Genomic DNA, 23949 nt, shown 5'->3' with positions numbered 1-23949 from the left:
CTTCACAACTCCAATTCTATATCTACATAATGGTATGCATTCCCACATTCAAACTTGGGAATTTTCTTTTCTTTCTCCTAAGTGGTTCGGCCGAATGCCCTTTTTGGGTGTTCTTGACTTATGATTTTTTTTTGAATACAACTAAGTGTACTCTCATATATATCTATTTAGGGGTCATGTGCATAGCACATGACCCTTTTAAAAATGGGTTTGGGCCAATGACATGGCCGGATCCCCTCTTCCATTGTTGGGCCTCAATAGCATTTTTGGTTTCTTGGCCCAATGCTTAAAAAGTCCCGTTTTGTAATTCCCGAAACTAATCTTCGAAGTTCCAAGTTTATCCTCGGACCTCCCGGTGTCTTAACATTAAAGATTACATAACCAACATAGTCATATTCCCACAAATTAATTTATGTCCTTCTAACACCCGAGTCATAGCTATCTCCCGATTTGCAATTATGCGAAAACGTGGGACATAACACTCATCATTACCATTATTGTATCTGTAGCATACCTCTTACCTTTATCTCATATGAAACGCCCTATGAACATAGACTCAAAATTTTTCGGAACATTGGTCATAGAACATGCATTAAAGCTTATAGACAATCTATAACAATATCGGGGTGACATAAGGTCGAGAACCCCCGATAACATTATGGAGTGATCATATACATCATATCTTACCTTGAAGGAACTAACATTTTAAGGTGAGTGTACACCATGAACAACATCAAGGGATCGTAAATAGGATCATTAATTTCATAGGAATTTCGTATCATGAGCTTTAGGACTTCTAGACTTAGATTCATCATCAGTATTGTCGTGCTCGTAGCGTATCACTTTTCTTTATCTTGTATGAAGCTCTCTATAATCATAGGCTCATAATTTCCGATATGTAGAAAAATCATGGAAAGATAGAAGGATTCATGCTATAGGAGTCATGCCTTAGAAAGAAGGGACTATCCTTACATACCTCTTTCATTTAACAATTCCATCGCTTGATTATTCTCCTTTAATGCTCACATTTCCACCTTCAAGAGAATTCACATTAACATTAGCTAATCGATTATATGAATGTGCTTACTAAATCTAGAGAAAATTGGGCGGCATTTCCTTTGTTTATACTACTTTCTCCATATCATATATCAACTCCAAAACGTCAATAATAACATTCTTAATATCATCATCAATAACTTTTGCCAAATTCATCATTATCCAATCCCCACAATTTCCCCTCAAGGTCCTCCATAATCATAATCACAATACAACTTTACATTATTTCTCATCTAATGTTTCTATCATGCTCTTAACATCATTCATAACGTAATTACACTCGCAACATATCAATATTCATGATTCACTCCAAACTAGTACTCAAAAGTGACACTATTCCCACTTTCATGACCCATCTCCTATATCTTTCTACAATCCAAGCGTTTCAACTTTTCAATACCTTAAAAAACAATAAAATACCATGAAACTTACCTTAGATGGTGTAGGAATAATCCTTGAGTTGAAATATTTCTCTTGCACCAAAACCCTAGTTCACTTCCATTGATATTCCTTGGCTTGGATGAACTTTAATGTGCTTTTTACACTTAATTTTGTGGGCTTGATGAAGTGGATCTTTAGTTTCACTTGGATTCTTGTATATGAAGTGTTTGGAAGGTTCTAGAGATCTCTTGAGTCGTGGAGGAGAAATGGGAATGAAAATAATGAACTTGGGTCTCTTATTTAAAAACTTTAAATCTGTCCCGACATAATTATACCGTATAATCCCATCAGTGAGGGACCTTCACTGTGATGATTTTGCGGACCATTATATGGACCGTATAATATTATACGGACCGTATAATATTATACGGACCGTATAATCGGTCATATAATCTACCTTTTCTCGAATTTTGTTCTCGTCACTTCGTTTGATCTCAAATCCTCATGGGACCTTCTTGATACTTGTTTAACACCTCGTTAACAATCTAGGGAACATTATAACTCTTCTCCAAAACATCATTAAGCCATCATTAACTCGATACTCGTAAATCCTGCCCGACACACAACATATACCTTGCTTTCCTTAACAATTTTCGTCTCGTACCTCAAATGTCTTTGAAATCTTATTTCAAATCATCAAACGTTATTTCTTACTTATTAAAACATCATACACGTCGTGCCCTTCGTTAGTATTTTCACTGTACGTTAACGAGAAATTTTTTCGGGGTGTAACAGTTGCCCAAATTTCATTAGCTCGTAATTATGTTAGTTTGGGCTTAAGCATGTTTTTTTTTTTGGGATAAACAGTTTCCTTTCTATTCAGCCAAAATGTTCTTTACAAAACAGGCCTTGCTAACCAAGTCCTAGTCTAAGAATGACAAACTCCTATACACAGCATAACTAGCAAATTTAACAAACAAACCACATTACATCCAAACCTAACTACATGCTAAGGAACGGAGTTTAAAGATGTAAGATGGTTTTGCCAGCTAGGGAACTTGTTGCCTCTGATGTGTAAGTGGAGTGCAACCTCGCTAGCTATCCTGTCTGCACAGGTATTACCTCCTTGAAATCTGAGCTTGTTTTTATCCCTCCATATCAAATAGATAAACATACCAAAGGCATATGACACAATAGCTCAGTATCCAGTCTTCTTTTTAGCACATCTTGTTATCCATTGTATCTCATCTTGCCAAGTTGTGACAGGTTTATTTTGTCCCAACCATGTCAACAACCTGGTCCATATAGTCCTCACATAGATGCAGTAAAAAAACAGATGCCCAAACAACTCATCAGCTAACCCACAAAGACACATGTTGTAGGGACCTGAATTCCAAACTTCGGAAGCCTATCTACTGTGGGCAATCTCCTATGAACTACAAGCCATAAATTGAATCTAAATCTGGGGTGGAGGCTTGGCTGTATGATCATACTCTTCCAAGGTACCTTTGGCAGTTGAGGCTGAAGCATTTGATATAGTTTTTTGATGTTGAATTTCTCACAAGGGGTTGTAACTGTGCTAGTCTGTTGGTAAGATCACCTTGCACACACTAAAGATCAAGAATGATACTTCTAAGTCCTAAAATCTTCCTGATAACCCAGGCTGCATTCGTGGGTATAAGCACTGTCTTGACGGTTTGATTCTTTATATAAAAGGAATGTAACCATTTGATCCACAAGCAGTCTTTCTTCATAGCTATAGCCTAAAGATGCTTTGGCACAGCTGCTTTATTCCACATCTACAGATTCATTAGATTCAACCCACCAGCTAAGTGGGGCATGCATATTTTCTCCCATGACACTAATTCTTTTTTAGATATAATAGATGTGCCAGTCCAAAGGAAGGATCTACATGTAGCTTCTGTCATTTTCAATACTTTCTTGGGTAGTAAAATTAACTGAGCCCAGTAGGACTGCATCCCAAATAGGAAAACCTTTATCACTTGTAATCTACTAGAGTAAGAAAGCATTTTTGAACTCCAACAATTGATCCTGGTAATAATTTTATCTATAAGTGGCTAGCATTGAGTTATAGGCAACTTCTTGGATGCTAGAGGGACACCAAGGTATTTAAATGGCAGCTTACCTTCTGTGTACCCTAGTTCATCTAGAATATCCTGTTTCAAGTGATCATTGATGCCAGCTAAGTATATGGAGCTTTTATCTGCATTTGCTTGCAGGCTTGATGCTTGTGAGAACTTCATAAAAGCCTGCTGAAGGAGTATAATGGATGGGATATTAACTCTAATGGATGGGATATCAGCTTTGCAAAACATTAACAAATCATCAGCAAAACACACATGGATCACACCTAGTCTTTTGCACCTAGGATGGAAGTGAAACTCCTTGTTTAATGCCAGTTGTGCAAATTCCCTCTATAAATACTCCATAGCAAACACAAACAGATAGGGAGACATAGGATCTCCCTATCTGATACCCTTTTTCCTTTGAATGGTTTTGTCAGTCCACCATTTAAAGTCAAGGAATATGTGACTGTTGAAATGCACTCCATAATCCACATCACAAACTTATGAGGAAACCCAAGATCATACAAAAGTTGTTTAAAAAAATACCAGTCTAATGTGTCATATGCTTTTCTGAGGTCCACCTTGAGGACACACCTAGCTGATATGTTTTTCCTTGTGTATCCTTTGAACAGTTTATGGGTGAAGAGAATAGTATCAGTGATACTTCTTCCTTCTAAGAAAGCAGATTGAGACCCTCCTACAAGACCACCTATGACTGCTTTGATCCTGCCAGATAGAATCATTATAATGATTTTGTAGAGGGTAGTGCAGCAGGCTATAGGCCTATAATCCTTCACCTGTGTTGGTGAGGATACGCTAGGAATAAGGGTGGATGCAGTACAATTTATGGCACCATGCATCTTACCAGTGTGAAGAAAATCAAGTATTGCTTCAATCACATCATCCTTTACCTCTGTCCAGTGCTGAGTAAAAAATTCAATGGGGAAACCATCAACTTCAGGTGCCTTATCTGTTGGTATGCTTTTTATTGCTGCTAAGATCTCCTCTGCATTAACATCTCTGATCAGGTGGAGTTGTTGACTCCTTGCAAGCAAGCACCTTTTCTAATAAGTTCTGCATTAGGACAAGGTAAGGTATCAGTTGCCTCTCCCATGAGTTTAGTGAAAAACTGATAAACTGGTTCTCCATTTGGACAGGATCAATTATTTTTTCCCAAGATTCTTTGTACACAGAGTTGATAGAGTTAAGATTGGTCCTCATCTTCCATTGAGCATGAAAATATCTAATATTCGAGTCTCCACACTGTATCTAGCTGGCTCTGGACTTTTGCCTCAAAGCCTGTTTCTCAATATTACTCCACTTTTCTATTTCAAGCAATGTGTTCTTTTCTTGATCAATAAGTACTTGGCAAGTTGGCTGCCCAGCAATGCTAGATTGTACTATCTCTAGTTTCTGCCTGGCCTGAGATAGTTTGTGCTGGTATGAAGCCATATGATTATTCAGGTCCCTTAATGCTTCCTTCAACCTTTTGAGCTTTTGCCAAACTCTTCCCATAGCCTGATCATCAATTTCCTGATCCCATACCCTCTGCACAATTCCTTTAAAATCAGAGTGATTCAGTATTGTGCTATACAATTTGAAAGGTTTTGGGTGCAACTGCTAATGAGTGACAGCAGGATTACACTTTATCAAGATTGGAGAATGGTCTGATACACCTGCATTTAGGAAGTCAGCCTCTATGTGGTTCAGATTCAACAACCATTTATAGTTACCCAAGGCCCAATCAATTTTGCTATACACTCTAGCTTGCTCATCCCTATTGTTATGCCAAGTAAAGTGCCACCCAGTGCTCTTCAAAGGTGTAAGTTGCATATTATTAAGTAGATCTCTGAATCCTTGAGTTTCAGCCTGAGTAACAGGGGCCCTAATCCTATCCTCTGAATTTAATACATTGTTGAAGTCTCCACTAATCAACCACTCAAGTTGCACCTGGGAGACTATGTGTGTAAGTTTGTCCCAAAGTTATTGCCTATGCACCGGTTCATTACTTGCATAAACCACTATAAATAGGCATCTAAACTGAGTAGTTGGATTTTCCATCTCACAATGAATGAATTGATCATCAACCTCTATAATCTGCACCCTTATATGATCCTTCCATAGTAGCCAAATACGCCCATTGTAAGCCTAAGCATAATTATAGCAAGCATTCCAATTCATAGCTACCTTATTTGTGAATTTTTTGGATTGATTTTCTTTCACCCTTGTTTCTATAATTCCCATAACTTCTACCTTGTTCTTTCTCAGAAAGAGAGACATTTCCTTCTGTTTAGAAGGATTATTAAGCCCTCTTATATTCCAGGTGGATATGATCATGGTGGTTGGGGCAGGTCTGTACTTCCTTTTCCCAATTCTGGGGGGAAGCTGATACTTGCTTAACACCTCAAAACTATTGGAGACTCTTGCAGTACCAGTGGAGCAGCTAGCCTGACCGTGTGCATCATGTCTACCTAGTCTCCCTTCAGCAACATTATCCCCTTTTGATACTTTTCCTGCCTGGTGAACTGTTAGATTTTGAGTCACTTATTCCTCATAAGATGGAACCATAGTCTCCTCTACATTTGCATTTGTTTGGTCCTTATTACTCAGACATGCAGCTACTACTTTGTCCTTGGCTAGCCATGTTGGAACCACATGCTTTCTCTTCCTATTCCTCCCTTTGAACCTTCTTCCAGCACTCCTCATGGTCATGACCAAACTTAGCACATTCAGTGCAATATTTGGGTATCCAATCATATCCTATACTCTGAAGAATCACACTAGAGAGAGTGTGGATTTCGATGTTTCTGGGCAGGGGATGAGTGATATCAGCCTCAACTAATACCCTTGCATAGAATATACGATCCACCTCAGCTGTGAAATAATCAGTGTACATAGGTTTTGCACCACACTAGCTAGCTTGCTTAGAGATTTTGTCGACCAATACCCGACAGATAAACTAAGAAATTTAACCCATATTGGAATCACATTCAAAGCGTCAGGTTCAAAATCAAAATCTACAGTCTAGTTCTTCAAAATGAAGGGTTTGTTATGGTAAGTATATGGTCCAGATTGCATAACACGATCTCTATCCTAAATAGACTCGAATTGGAAGATATAATTGCCCTCATCGTGGTATATGATTTTAGGTTTCATTCAGGACATAGTTCTCCATGGTTTTGACATAAGGTGTATCACCTAAGACATAGCCTATGTGCGAGAACTCTAATATTCCTCTTGCTCACGAATATCCTTAGCTTCAATTTGAACAACAAACGTATCACCACACATAGCAGGAGGAATGTATGTAAGTTGCTTACCCATTTGTGAGCTTTTGTTCCATTGATAGGGCTTCTCCAACTGTGGAGTAGTGTCTTCTATCACCTGTATATCCACCGGAGTCATAGTTTGTACCTTAGGCATTGATTTCTCAGGGAATGCAGCTTCAGAGAATTGTAACTGGCGAAGGGTTTCAGTTCCAGTATGCCTAGCTACCCGTTTCCCCACTGGGTCTAGTTGTATCTCTGTATGTATCCCATCTACCGACTTCTCAGGGATGGTTTGAAAATGTGAAGGTAAAAAATTGCCAAACGTTAGTGGCTGCAGGTGTTGTTGGATCCCACTAGTCGATTGTCACACCCTAATCTTACTTAGGGTATGATGGGCACCCGACCCTTATTTAGGGCCGAGGGAACCCGCTGACTCTTATTACACACATAATCTCTTTGAACTCTTAAATCAAATAAAATGAAATACATAGTAAAGGCTTTCAGAAACTTTTTTTCATCGTTCTTAAGTGAAGAAAAATTTGTAATTCTACAAAACTCATAACATGATGCATAATGACATATTGGCTGGTGGAGTCGCTTACGAGACTGACATTCTATACCCACGACTCTGTCTGCAAAGTCTCTAACTTCGACCAAGACATCATAGCATAATACTCTGACCGGCAACACTCCAGGGGAAAATGGAGCCTGCCAACTCCGCTGGAACATCTTCTATAATGGCCTTTACTCATCTAGGTATACCTGCGCGGCATGAAACGTAGCCCCCGAAGAAAGGGGTCAGTACGGAATATGTACTGAGCATGTAAGGCATGGAATACAGAAAAGAGGATCATAACTGAAACAGAGATTTGCCAGAATCAAGTATGACCTTTTAAAATCATCAAAGCACTTGCCCTTTGAAGTGAAAATCATGTATGTCATCATCATATATCATACATCATATAACGTGCCCCGGCCCTCTAGTGAGGGATGCGATGAATGAAATCATGTATGTAAATATCATGTATCATATATGCATGAGACGTGCCCCGGCCCTCTATTGAGGGACGCGGTGAATAAATCATGTATGTCAATGTCATGTATCATATATGCATGTAACGTGCCCCGGCCCTCTATTGCGGGACGCGGTGGATAGAGTCATCATATGCCATCCTGGCTGCCACCCCGTCATCATATCATCATGCCATCATATCATATATACATATAACGTGCCCCGGCCCGCAAGTGAGGGACGCGGTGAACAATGCAGAGGAGTACGCATGAGAACATACCCTGGCCCGGGACGCAGTGGAGGATACATTAAGGCATGCACGAGCAGAGTCGTGAGAAACTATATGCACATAAAACAACTTTCAGACTCGATGAATAAGTACACAAGCGACACGTGAAAGGTCATAAACACGTTTCGAGGCAATCCGAGTTAGTATACAAAAGTTAGGGACATTTTACTACAGAAACCTCTTTGAACGTTTCAAAAGCTATTTTTGGAAAATCAAAGCAATAATCATATCAAGTACCTTTCAAATATCGCTATGGATCAAATCAAAATAGAACTTTCGGAACCATACACACGTATCAAGACATAGCAAAATAGTTTTCGGAAGTCAAGGACGTTAGCCATCCTAGTGGCTCTAAGAATAGGAATTTCTTTGAAATCATACATATACTTTGTCTGTTCGTTTCACAAGGATCATGCCAAAAGAAAGAAAGGGTAAGCCTTACATACCTGCTCCACGTCCTATTAGCTACGCTTAATTGTCCAAGCTCGCTATCGCTAGTCTACATGCAAGAAGATTTACACAATCATCAAACACATCGTCACACACTTGTCTTAGGCTTTCAAATAAATTCATTTATAATCTGCCAAAATTTTGGCAGCATTTCCCCTGTAAATACAACCAACCCCGAGAATCCAACTCGGCCAAATTATCAACAATAATACCAACAACCATATTAACAACCTTCAACAATCAATCCAAAATATATTCTAACGTTAATAATCCTTTATACACAATTCGACGGCATTCCATTTATATTTAATTCAATCACAACACCCAACTTACAATCTTCCAACCTCAATAAAATCAACACATTACTCTCCTCCAAATTCATGCATTATATCTACAACCACACGTTGACAACATTATCTTCACAAATTCAAGAAACCATGCTAGTGTCATATTAATTTCTTCAATAATCCCACAATGATCACAACTTCATTTCAAGTTATCAAACCTTCATTTCCATCATGGAATCCACAACTATAACAATCAAAATATTAAATAAAAATCAATTCATCATATCTACACAGCACCACCCCTATTTGGCCATCACTTACACACACATGTCTCATGAATTTCATCCATTTCTACACACTACAACATGTACATATCATCCATGACACATGTAAAAGAAGATTAGACCTTACCTTCTTCCACCCATCCTCTTGCTCGGCTAGGGTTGGAGTTTGGCCAAATGAACGATTTGATCACCCCAACAACTCCTTCATGTTAACAAGGACGTTCCACTTGGTTGAATTACTAGAAGAAAATAATTTTTTGATCAATCTTTCAAGGGGTCAATTTTTTTGGAGCTATGGCCGAATGCCCCTTTTCTCTTCTTCTTCTTTCTTTTTCTCCTTCTCCAAGCTTCTTGACTTAAAAGATGAATATGCCTTATTTTGTCATCAATTGTATATATTTATATATGGCTTCTACCAATACAAAGTGGACACATGTCCCCTTCTCCCTTTTTCTTGAAGTTTCTCAAAATAAACAAGGATGAATAATTGTCTTGTTATGTAAGCTTTGGTCCATATATATATATATATATATATTATTATCCCCATCAAATAAAAATGTGGGTATATGCCACACGGCCAAAGTGGTCCCTTCAAGATCCTTGAATTGTTTGTGAAATTCCCGTTTTGCCCCTAGCCTTCCACAATATTACCATGAACCATCTTGTGAATTTCCCTTTTTACCCCTAGCCATTCTTAATATTTCTACATCAATAATATTCATAAACAACTTGTGTATTAAACAAGATCAAAATATAGCCTTGCCCTTAACTTATCACGAATACCTTGAAATATCCGAATGTACAAAATACGGGCTATAACATCGGTGCGACTAGAGACGAAATCATCACCGGCGAATGTACAGTAGGTCGAGAGCATGTATTCAATGAATTGATTTTGGTATGAATCCTCTTGAATGTTGAGTTTGTGAGCTTTGGAGGAAAACACTTAGTAGTTAAGAAGACGTGAAGGTATTTAAGGCTAACCTTTTTCTTTCTAAAGGCATGATTCCATAGTTGTCAACTGTTACACCTCACAAATTTCCCATCTCGTACAGTGAATAGACTAACGAAGAATACGAGTATACGATGTTTTAATCAGAAGGGAATGATGTTTGACGACCCTAAGTAAGATTACAAAGGCAATGGGAATAAGAGATAGGTTATGCTCCACAATGATTAATTATAGGATCTTAAAATGTGAAAAGTTGTAGATTTGCACTTTGGCCCAGTCGATCGTAAAATGAAATATGGACCGTAAAGTGGTATACGGCCCGTAAACTACCATGTCGTATTTCAACTTACAAAACTTCAACTTTCTGTCAAAGACTTGAATGGTTAAAAAAGACCTGAAATACGGACCGTAAACTGAAATACGGCCCGTAAACTGAGTCGTAAACCACCATGTCCTCAGCCTGACTTTGTGGTTCTGTTATACTTAAATACGTCCGCAGAATACGGACCGTAAACTATAATACGGACCGTAAACTGGGTTTACGACCACTGTGCACTTCAACTACTGTTCATTCCGGATCAGATTTTAAGTCATTAAAAAGGAGACCCAAGCTCATTAATTCATTTCATTTCCCCGATACTTCTCTCTAGAAACCTCTAGAATATTCCCCACTCTTCATCTACAAGAAAACAAAGGAAATAAAAGATCAATATCAAGAATCCAAGTGAATCAAGTGTATGAAACTCAACAAAGTTCATCCAAGTTAGGAAATTTCAAGAGAAGCAAACTAGGGTTTGGTGCAAGAAGAGTAATACCACTCAAGGCTTGTTCCTACAACATCTAAGGTAAGTTTTATGGCATTTAAATGTTATTTAGGGTATGGAAGAGTTGAAACACTTGGATTATAGAAGGATGTAAGAAATGGGTCATGAAAATGTGAATAGTAGCATTGTTGAGTAAAGGCTTGAATTGAGCCATGATCATTGATAATTTGTGATTATAAAAATGTTATGAATGAAGTTTAGAACATGGAATAAGTATCCTATGTGAGAAAATGCAACAATAAACCATGGCCATGATTATGGAGAAATTGAAGACAAATTGTGAAATACGGATATTGTAAATGAATGGTGAGTGTTGTCTATCATATTGAGAATGTTGTTATGAACGCTTGAGAATTGATATAGAATAGGAGAAGAGTTGCATAAACGAAAGGAAATGTTGTCCAATTTTCTCTAGCGTTAGTAAGCTGTTTTTATAACCGCTAGCAAATGTCAATACAAATTCTCTTGAAGGTAGAACGTACGCACTAAAGGAGAACAAGAAAGTGATAGATTAGTAAAAGACAAAGGTATGTGAGGCTTGTCCTTTCCTTCTAATGGCATGAATCCTATAGCATGACTCTCTTTCCTCTTCATGAGTTCCTATATTCCAGAAAGCTAAAAGCCTATGTCTATGAATAGCTATATAAGATAAGAGACATGTTATGAGCCCTATAATGAAGGTGACGAGTTAAAGCATAAAGATTCTAAAATGTTTGATATGATGATCCTATAATGTTGATGATGTTGATCCGATTGAAAGCACTCCTTTGTTCCGAAGGTGCTTAATTATTCTTTTGCGTACATTCATTTATATGTATTTTGGGCATGACGGGGTCTTGTCCCGTCTTCATGTTTAGCATTCCAGTAGAGGCTCATAGATACGCAGTGTGGGTTAGATGGTCTTACGAGATTGTTACTATTTATATATATATATATATATATTATTATGATGGCCGAGAGGCTTATGCTTATAAAAGTATTTTATGTTCTCAAATGAAAAGATGATTTTCTTATGTATTGAGTATAAATTGATAAAAGAGCATCAAATGAGTAAGATGAGTAGTAGAATGAGTGGTGCTCGATGGTTAGCCCCGGGTACCCGTCGCGGCCCCTAGCTGGGTCATGACAAAAGTGGTATCAGAGCAGTTCAGTCCTAGGAAGTGTCTACGAGCTGTGTGTAGTAGAGTCTTGTTTATGGTGTGTTGCGTGCCATGCTAATAAACAAGAGGCTACAGGGCATTTAGGAAAAATGATCATCTTTCTTCTTATGAGATCGTGCGATAGAGCCGTGCATAAGATTTTATCCTCCCTAATAGTGTGTTGTGATTCCAGAAATGCCGCCAAAGGGAAGAACTACAGCCGCCCAGAAGGGAAAGACTACAACAAAGAGGCGGGTAGAAAGAGAGCCTCCGATGAATATTGAAGAGGGTGAATCGTATAATGAGGCTCCATTTAATACCTCCTCTACCCCGCCTAATGTGGAAGAACAAGGAAGAGCTCCAGCTCCAATTCCTCCACCAGTTGCTTCGGGTCAACAAATGACCGAGGCCATACATTTATTGACACAGTTGGTTTCCGCTCAGGCACAATGGAAAATTGTGAGTTCAAGTGATCGGGCAGCAAGTACCAGAGCCCGTGATTTTATGAGTCTAAATCCTCTGAAGTTTTTCGGGTCAAAGTCGGATGAAGACCCGCAAGGTTTCATAGATGAGATGTTGAGGACATTGAAGATTGTCCATGCCTCCGAAACTGAATCCGTGGAGTTCGAATCTTATAGACTTCGGGACGTGGCAGTCTTATGGTATAACAACTGGGTATTATCGAGAGGAGAAAATGTGCCTCCACCTATATGGCAAGAATTCGTGGATGCTTTTATTCGTCACTATTTGCTACCCGAGGTCTGTCGAGCTAGAGCGGATAGATTCCTAAATTTGAGGCAAGGAAACATGAGTGCCCGGGAGTATAGCCTTCAGTTTAATTCGTTGGCTAGGTATGCCCCCACTATGGTGGCCGATATGGGAGACCGGTTACATAGATTCGTGAGTGGCTTAGGGCCACATTTATTCAAAGACTGCTTGACAGCTTCGCTATAAAATGGGATGGATATTTCCCGGATACAGGCTTATGCTCAGAATTTAGAGGGGCCATAACAGCCATAAAGAAGTGATCGTGATAGTGATAGAAGACAAAGCAAGAGGGCCAGATCGATGAGAGTAGGCAGTGATTATAGAGGGGAATCAAGGAAGACATATTCTAGGCACTCAGGACAATCGGCGACTAGTGAACCTCCTCGATTCACAGGTAGGAGATTTGATAGCTCCTTCTGTTCAGGACAGGGCCAGAGTTCGAGGGCCTCAGATTCCCAGTTCAGGGAAGATTACTGCCAGAGGAGACCCCAGTACCGCGATGCAGCCAGTACGGTAGATTACATTCCGGACAGTGTCGCCAGGGTTCGGATGCTTGTTATACTTATGGCTAGGTTGGGCACATGATGAGAGATTGCCCGTCGATAAGTGGTAGAGTTAGGGTTCAGCCTACAGGTTCGCCCGCTAGTTCTTCCTCGGTGCGCCCGGTAGGCAGACTTCCTAGATGTCAGCAGGCCGAGGTAGAGGTAGAGGGGCAGCATATACTTCAGGTGCCGCTCAGCCCCGTGTATATGCTTTAGCCGGACGGAAGGTTCTTGAGTCCTCCCTGGATATGGTTACAGGTACATTGTCTATATTCTCCCGTGATGTATATGCACTAATAGATTCAGGTTCTACTCTTTCTTATATTACTCCATATGTTGCCTATTGTATGGGGGTGAAACCTGATCCAATTAAACCTTTTAAGGTGTCTACTCCGGTTGGTGATCCCGCGATAGCAAAACGAGTATATAAAAGTTGTGTAATTGTGATATGTGATCGCCAGACCAAAGCTGATTTGATTTAATTGGAAATGTTAGATTTCGATGTAATTATGGGTATGGATTGGTTGGCCTCGTGCTATGCTAATGTTGATTGCCGAATGAAGGTAGTTCAATTTCAATTTCCGGGAGAGCCCATGCTTGAATGGAAGGGTAATACAGCATCTCCAAAGGGTAGGTTTATTTCCTACCTTAAGGCAAGAAGGATGATAGCTAAAGGCTATATTTATCATCTAGTTCGATTTCATGACACTGAGGCAAAGTCGCCAACTTTCAAATCCGTTCCGGTAGTGAATGAATTCCCAGATGAATTTCCAGGTCTTCCCCCAGAGAGAGAGATTGACTTTTCCATTGATGTGTTGCCGGATACCAAGCCTATTTCTATTCCTCCTTATCAAATGGCTCCGGCGGAATTGAAGGAGCTAAAGGCACAGTTGAAAGACTTGCTCGAAAAGGGATTTATTAGGCCTAGTTCATCACCGTGGGGAGCACCGGTCTTGTTTGTAAGAAATAAAGACGGTTCTCTGCGAATGTGCATCGATTATAGGCAATTGAACAAGGTGACGATAAAAAACAAATATCCTCTTCCGAGGATTGATGATTTATTTGATCAGCTACAGGGTGCCAAATGGTTTTCAAAAATCGACTTGAGGTCAGGTTATCATGAAGTGAGAGTTAGAGAAGCAGATATTCCCAAAACAGCCTTCAGGACTAGATATAGCCATTATGAATTCAGAGTGATGTCATTTGGGTTGACCAATGCTCCGGCCGTGTTTATGAACTTGATGAACAACGTATTCAGGCCTCTCTTGGACTTATTTGTGATAGTATTTATTGATGATATCCTGGTGTATTCTCGCACGGAATCAGAACATGCAGATCATTTGCGAATTGTTCTTGGCATTCTTCGAGCCCGAGAATTGTATGCAAAATTTTCAAAGTGCGAGTTTTGGCTAACTTCTGTGACATTTCTGGGCCATGTTATTTCAGATGATGGCATTCGAGTCGACACTCAGAAAATTGAAGCCGTAAAGACTTAGCCAAAGCCTACGACGCCTAGGAGTTCGTAGTTTTCTAGGGTTGGCAGGTTATTATAGAAGATTCGTAGAGGGCTTCTCATTCATTTCAGCCCCATTGACGAAGCTAACCCAGAAGTAAGCTAAATTTCAATGGAGCGATGCTTGTGAATATAGCGTCCAGGAGTTGAAAGACAGATTGACCTCAGCTCCGATCTTAACACTTCCAGAAGGGTCAGATGGCTATTGTCACGACCCAACCCTGTGGGCCGCGACCAGTGCCCTAGCTGGGCACCTATACGTACCCGATACCCAAATTAGCATATTAACAAAATAATATAATAATAATATTAGTGGAGGCTACAGAATTTAGCATAAAAAGCAGACTTGGCACACATAGGCCGATAAGGCCATCATAGAACAAAGTATCCCAAACATATGTATAGAACCCACACAGATATATCCACAGACCTCTACAGAACATATCATAATCATAAGACGGGACAGGGCCCCGTCATACCCAGAACATTGTACATATCCAGATAGCAGTGACAGACTGTACCAAAAAGTGGGCTCTGAAGAAGAGAGCGCCCCAAAATAGCAGAAGTGGGATCCTAAACAGATGGATCAGCGAACCTGTCGTCTGTACCTGCGCGGCATGAAAACGCATCCCCCCGAAGAAAGGGGGGGGGGTCAGTACGAAATATGTACTGAATATGTAAAGCGGAATCACAGAAGTCAAATCCTAATGATTTCAGAAAATGAGTACAAAATCCAGAGTGTCAAATGCATATTTCCAAAACAGACAGAATGTGTACAGAAACATATGTCATATCATATCCGGTCCCTGCCACGGAACTCAGCAGACAGAACGTGGCCACCCTCCCGACGCTGGTGCCACAATACAGAGGAATCAGAAAAAGGGGCGTGACCCCGTATCATAAAATGTCATATCAAAATGGCCATAACAGATCAGATCAGAATAGGCGGACATGGAACATCATACTCCACAGACCCATGTACGCGTATACCTGCCCCCTCACATTGGGACGCGGCGAACAATGCAGAGAATCACGCTTGACAACATATCCTGGCCCGGGCTCAGTGTGGGAAACATTGGGGCATCCACGAATGGAGTAGTGAGAGACTAATGCAATTTAAAAATACCATAATTGTTTTCAAAGACTCGAAGAGGCATATCAAAGATAAGCAAATCCAATGAAGTCGGACGGAATCATAATAGATGCATTTCGGGTATCATAATAAATTACAGAAATATAACCTCCCTGAGGTCATTCCGAGTGTCAACATAATTTATCAGATTTAATAGAATATTTAAAACAATATTCGTTATGCGATTAGTAGGGTAATCAAAACATTTCTTTCAAAAATCGCTTAAAAAGGAAGCTTTAGCACATTAAGGGCAAAACCGGGAATAGTGGGCCCGCCTCGGGACAAATAAGGCGACGAGCTCAAATTATGCCCTCTAAGCTTATGGTATCACCTAAGAAGGTTCTACAAGCATTCTATGACTTTCCAAGTAATTTGGAGCAAAGTTGCATTATTTCAAGAAAAGTGTACCAAGGTAGTTCAATTCTACTGAAGGAAAAACTGAAATTTTCTCTTGCGGATTACGAGGGCCAAGAGGTCCTTCGAGGCCCGGATCCGACCCCAACACACTAAGGGAATGCCAAGGGAAGAATTGGGGTTGCTTTACATACCTTTCACGCTCCTTGCGCCTTTCCAAACTCACTTCCCGTTTCGTCGAAAAACTGCAATTGGTCAAGTTTACCAATTGTAAGCTATGAATACCAAAGTTTCAACTTAAGGCATAATTGTCTACCGAAATTTCGGCAGCACTTCCCCTATACATATAGCACCCCCGAGAATTCAACTCGGCTAGAAATCATCAACAACAACCCAAACAACAACATCAACATCAACAAAGAACATTAAAAACACAAATATCCTTCAACTAGTCATCTTTCTCACAAGTTGACATAACCTTCATTCTTCCAAACTTTCAAACTAACTTCATTAATTTCACATCCATTATCACTCAAGATTATCACAATATGGATTTAGAGACATTTCATATCATTTTCCTTAAGATATACACTCGATATACTTAATATACAACTTTCCGCCAATGTCATAACTTATGCAAAACATCAAATCTTTGGCATACAATTTCATAACATGTTTCCAACTTCCAAATTCATCAATGATCATCACAATTAACAACCAAACGACTTCATTTCCTTAATGTCGGAAAACCATACTAAAACGACATAAGTTTCTACATTCCAATTCAATACAAACTTATATCATTCCAACTTCATTTACACAACAAACATCACAACAACACAACTAACACACTAAACAAACTTAATCCATTCCATTCCAAACCACTCCATACCACACGGCCAAATGCTATTTTCATCAATTCAATCAAATTTATTCCTCTTTCATTCTCAACATAAATTCCATCACAATCACAACTAGAATACAACATGAATTCAACACATTGTCACCACACAACACACACACACCCACGGCTCCAAGCCATATTCCAAACCCACTTTGCAAACTTCCATTTTTCCATACAATCAACACATTTCTACATACTACAACACAATCAAAACTTCATAACACAATAAAACGGTAGAAATTCTTACCTTTTCCTCAAGTCTCCTTCACTTGGAGATGTAATCACTTTGGTGATTCTAATGCTTCCCACTCCAAACCAACTATACCAAGTTACAAAGGAACCTTGACTTAGTAGGAAATCAACAAGAAATAAATTTTTGGAGCAATATTTTTGGGGGTGAATTTCCCCTAGCTTCACCCGAAACCCCCCCTTTGTTTGGCTCTTGTTCTTGACTTCTTATCTTTAGTCTTCTAATGGATAGAGATAACTATATATAATATAATTCCTTATGTTAATTAATCACATGGAAATTTAATAAAAATTGTGGGCTTGGGCCACTCCATGGCCGTCCACTTCATATGCATTGGGCTTTAAATTCCATTCCATTATTTTTGGCCCAATGACTTATAGTCCACGTTTTGTAATTCCCGAAACTAATTTCTAAAATTCCAAAATTGCCCTTAGCCTTGTCCCACACTTTCATGACTCTATTCTTTCATGCATAACTCCTATGTTCAACAAAATATCAAATTTGACCTTGTATCTCAAAAATCCAATATAATTCAAGTCTTTCCAAACGTGTGAAAACACGGGATATAACAACTATGTTGTGTATTGTGATGCTTCCGGTGTTGGACTAGGATGTGTATTGATGCAACACGGTATAGTTATTGCTTATGCTTCGAGACAGCTGCGCAAACATGAAAAGAACTATCCAACTCATGATCTGGAATTAGCTGCGGTTATTCATGCATCGAAAATGTGGAGACATTATTTGTATGGTTTGCATGTTGACATCTATACCGATCATAAAAGCCTCCAGTACATTTTCAATCAGAAGGAGTTAAATTTACAACAAAGGCGATGGTTAGAATTGTTGAAAGATTATGATGTGAATATCTTATACCAACCCGGAAAAGCGAATGTAGTAGCCGATGCGCTTAGCCACCGGTCAATGGGCAGTTTATGTGAAGTCCCTCCAGAAAAGAAAGAGATGGTTCATGAGCTCCACCAATTAGCTAATCTTGGAGTACGTGTAATTGATTCGGGTAATGCAGGGATTAGTATTAACGATCCTACAGTTTCATCTTTGAATATAGAAGTGAAAGAACGACAATACGAAGGTCCTAAATTGTGCCAATACAGAGACACATCTCATGGAAAAGAGAAGTCTCCATTTGAAGTTTATATGGATGGAATTCTTAGATACCGAGGCAGGTTATGTGTTCTGAGCGTGGCAGGATTGCGCCGACGAATTCTAGAAGAAGCCCATTGTTCCCGGTATTCTATTCACCCAGGTGCAACTAAGATGTATCATGATCTTAAACAAATATATTGGTGCGATGGCATGAAGAGAGACATAGCGGAATTTGTAGCACAGTGCCCAAACTGCCAACAGGTAAAGATTGAACATCAAAAGCCAGGAGGCTTATTGCAAGCAATGGAAATCCCTACTTGGAAATGGGAAGTTATCAACATGGATTTTATTGTGGGGTTACCTCGTTCCCGTGGAAAATATGATTCTATATGGGTGATCGTGTATAGGTTGACGAAAGCAGCCCATTTTCTCCCAGTTAGAACCACGTACTCAGCAGAAGACTATGCGAGGTTATATCTCAAAGTTACTGATTATGAAAGCGAGGTTATATTGTTGTTCATGCTTTACATAATCAGTACATTATTCGTACTGACGTCCTTTTCTTGTGGACATTGCGTTCATGCCCGCAGGTAGGCAGGGAGACGGATCGGATCCGTAGGTGCATCATCAGCGGATTTTCAAGAGCGCTCCATTTTTTTCGGAGCTGCAGTCTATTGGTACCACTCTTTTGTGTATATGTTTGGGCATAGCGGGATCCTGTCCCGTCTTTACGGCTTCTAGCATTTTGTATAAAGGCTCGTAGACATGTTTGTGTACAGTTAGACGTCTCATAACCTCGTCGGTTCATATCTTTTATATCATTTTTGTAGCTTTGTGGGCTTATTTTTACATGGGGCAGAGTTGATAATCATACAAATGAGCTTATATTTGAGAATTTATGCCCGTACATACTATGCTAATTGGGAGTTAGATATGTGGTCCACCGAGATACGATTATAAGAAGCATGCTAGATTGTGCTCGGTAGACTAGCTCCCAGTGCACGTCATGGCCCTCGAGTTGGGTCTTGACAAAAGTGGTATCAGAGGAGTTCATCCTAGGGTGTGTCTATGAACAATGTCCAGTAGAGTCTTATTTATAGGTGTGAAGAGCGCCACACTTATAAACAGGAGGCTGCGGGGCATTTAGGAATGATTGACCTTTCTTCCTCATCATAGATCGTGCAATAGAGCCGTGATATGAGAATTTCCTTTTCTTAACCGCGCATTATATTTTCAGCGATGCCTATGAAGAGAAAAGCTACAGCGGCCCAGAAGGGCAAGACAGTGGACGGAAGGAGGACTGAGCGGGAGCCAGCAGATATAGAGGAGGGTGAGTCCCAGAATGAGGTTCCATCTTGGACCTCTCATACTCCACCCATTTCAGAGGAGCATGAAGGGGCCTTAGCTCCAGCTCTAATACCCCGATTCCTCCACCAGATTGGGCCCAGAAATAATATCCCCCGATAGGGTTGACGCAGGATGCGATCCAGGGTCTGGCTACAGGGTCACCTAGACGATACCAACGCCCTAGGACCCATACTTCATCACACTGTCAGGGACAGATTTGCTTAAGCCGAGGCTAGGGTTCGCCTGATTGAGAGGAGAGCTAATGATAGGGACTCCACGTATTTGGAGATGATGGAGCATGATCAGGCCGCTATAGCCAGTTTAATTAAAGAAGGGGATTGCTTGAGGGAATGTCTGGATAACGTCGATGGATGCTTGGCTACTATTCTGGATGAGATAGATCCAGGCATAGTCAGGATGGGACTGTATCAGGCACTTCTTCACATTCAGATCGCCCTTCGAATGGCCAAGAAGGCCAAGACAGATCGAGCCTCGACATCAGCCGCTGGAGGAGAGTTCTTCTGATTCACCGCTTCCTTTTGTTATATGGCCCTATGTCGGCTTCATCATTTTTTTTAATCCCCTCGGGGAAGATATTATTATTAGTGAATGATGATTTTCGGGACAATGGTTCATCTTTAGAAATGGTGCTTGCATGTTTCAAACGGTTAAACTGCCTTGGCTCAAAAAAGCCTTAAAAACACGAGTAGTATTACTGTTTACAAATTACATGACTGTTTGCTACGTGCTTCACATGCCTACTTGCTATATGTGCTATCATGTATTAAAGCCTCAATACGATTGATCCAATGTTTAAATTACATACCTGAAAGAAAAACCAATTGACTTAAAGACTTACCCCAGTTTATCTCCACTCAAAAGTTTGACTTGAAAATGGTAAACCAGGGAGATCAGAACATGCTCCCTCTAGGAGAGACTGCTGAAATGTTGTGACTCCAGGTTCAGCAAATGGAAGAACATCTTCAAGAGATAGGCAGAAAGATTGAAAAAGTCGATAGGTTGTTGGATCTAGTTGGTAACCCACCGGAAGGGATACCATAAGAACAATACTATGAAAAGAACGTCTCTAAAGAGGTGAGGGAGCTGGTGCTGAACTACATACCGTTGGAAAGGAGGCCGGAGACGCCTCAAATGGGAGTCCCAAAAGAGGAAAATGAGAACCATGGAGTTGAATTAGACCCGTGGCTAATGGAGTCAAGAGTCGGTGCCTCAAGAAGAAGCCCCCGAGCCACGAGAAGTTGAAGAGGAACAACTAGAGGGAGCGGAACCTCAAAATATAGAACAGGAAGAATTTGAACCTATAGACATAGAAGCTGAGAGAGACCTGGAACCTATGGAAATATTCCCCGAGTTCCAAGTGGCAAGACGTGATGTGGATGAGTAATCTGACTACTATGAACCCACGGACGAAGGATCCGACTACTACAAGCTTTCACCAGAATCGGTGCCAGCTACATCCCTATGGCATCGAGGAACTTTGGAAGAGCAGATCCTCATTCACCCGTTTAGTGGGGAATAGCCTTCAAAGCCCGATCCTGGCCTTTTCAAGTAGCTCCTCGACCCGTCAGTTGCAAAGACGTGTTTGAGAAGATGCAAGCCATCGGAATACCCTGTGCTACTCGAGCTCGACTGCCAGTCCTTGAGTTGGTCTATGCTTACAAAAGATGCCCCTTCCACCGCAATCAAGCCAGTCATACTCTGAATGAGTGTTGGGGTCTAAGAAAAAAATCGTCAATCTGATAGACAACAGGGTTATTAGGACTCTATAGGGCCCACACACCAGACTAGTCCACGACCCTATCAGCTCAGGAGAAGGAGTCACCGCCGAGACATAGATCTGGTATTATGATTTCACAGTGTTTGAGGAATCTTAGATTTCACAGTGTTCGAGGAATCTTACTCTCGTATCTTCTCAACCCTAGACGTCTTGGAAAGGGTTTGACCTGTGGAGCCTGCCTACAAACCCCTACCAGTGGGACCCAACAGAAATAAGAGATGTTTGTTCCATACGGGAGCTATGGGACACGACATTGAAGAATGTTATGCTTTCAATCTCAAACTCGAGCATATGATCAGAGTTGGGGAGATCTTGGTCATCCTCCCACCATAGTTCTAAAAAGAAAGAAAGACAACATGGGAGAGCGAGTTCTTAAGGACAACGACTCGCAAAGCTACATTTTTGGGTAGATATTAGGTGTCCCCCATTTTTGCACAAAAAAGTTACCACCTCCCCATAAATATGTAAGGAACCATGCCGACCTGATGTCCCTATGTAGGGATACGTAGGAAGCCCTTATCGGGCCTAGTCTGGGGAAGTCTTAGTTTAGGTTTAGCCCAAAGGATATTTAGGAAAATATATATCCTCCTTTGTAAGCTGAACTATGATAGGGCCTGATTTCCCCCGGAGGGATACATAGGCAGTCTACGTAAGACTCGGCCCCTATATAATATAAATTATACTCCTCCCCCTGGTTGTTTTATAAAGAAGAAAGGTTTTCCAAAATAAGTCAACCTCAAAGCCCATGGGACCATGATCTACTCAAACACAAAAGGACCATAACATCAAAACCTTTAGAACAAAGGATCAATTAGTTATTCGAGCTTTAATATAGGACTTTGTGTGCTACTTGTGTTTTCAAATACAACACATATGATATCTTGCTTTTACGTTATCTTCCGGAACTAACTTTACTTGTCTTTGAGTTATTTTTATTTCTTATAGAATAAGGCCAATTAGTCTAGAAACGAAAACTGGCCTACTTCACATGATCAAAAGTTGCGTTAGCATCGTTCTCGAACGACGACAAAGGAAAGAAAAATAACTGGTAACCCGAATAACGGAAGGAATGAGTTCGTTCTCCGCGAAGGAGATACCCAGGACCCCCAAGAGGAATCGCATCAAGAGGACGTAATTGCAACATTGATAAGTGCCATCACAGCCCTCCAAGACAATATTGCTAAGGCTAAGACAGCAGACTCCAACAAGGATACTTTTACTGAAAGAAGGAGGCCCCCTCCTCCTTTTCCCTTACCTAGCTCTCCGATGCCTGGACATTTCCTTATTTATCCACCAGGGACTGGTCCACCTTCAAAAAATCAAGCTGAATCGCATCACATCAGTACTTCTTACCGCACCCCGCCTCCAGCAAAATACACCCAAATTCTGGGAAAAACTCACTCGGTTCTGTTACACCTCGGAAAAATTTCATGTCGTTGTGCGGTAAATAGACTAACACATGGTAAGAAGTATATAATATCCCTACAAGTAAGAAAGGGTACTTAGTGATTCTAATTAAGATTCCAAAGGCATTTGAGGCAAGAGAAGAAAATTCGTTGATGAAGGCAAAGTATAAGTCGTGTTTTGGAGGGGTTGTTGCGAGGTACCGAGCTAATGTCGGTTTAGTAATGTCGTGAGAAAGAGCTATAATGATCCTTAGGTTATTAATGAAGTGTTAAACAAGTGTTAAAAAGGTTCAATAAGGATTGGAGATCAAATGAAACGACGAGATTAACTTCGGAAAAATGGAGTTAGACGACCACTTATACGGTCCGTATAAGGGTCCGTATAACCTTACAGAAAGGGAAAATCCCTGATGGTGGAATATTGTCACTTATACGGACTGTATAAGGGTTCGTATAATCCCATGGGGCTGAGTTATTTTCCAAGTATAAATATAAGTTCCCACTTCTAATTTTTCATTTCACATCTTCTCCACTTCACTCAAGGCACCTAGAAGGTTCCATACATTTCATAAACATAAAATCAAGGTGAATCTAAGATCAAACACCAATAATTAGTGGAATCAAGTGCAAGGAGGCTAACAAGGGTTCATGAAAGCTAGAAATTTCCTTGGAATTAAAGTTAGGGTTTTCTCCAAAAGAAGTATTTCCATTCAAAGCCCATTCCTACATAATCAAAGGTGATTTTTATGATAATTCCATGTTGTTAAGAATATTTAATGGTTAAAAGACTTGGATTGA

Source organism: Lycium barbarum, chromosome 9, assembly GCF_019175385.1.
Source record: "Lycium barbarum isolate Lr01 chromosome 9, ASM1917538v2, whole genome shotgun sequence".
In the NCBI taxonomy this organism is placed as follows: Eukaryota; Viridiplantae; Streptophyta; class Magnoliopsida; order Solanales; family Solanaceae; genus Lycium; species Lycium barbarum.
Note: the sequence above shows the minus strand (reverse complement) of the source record.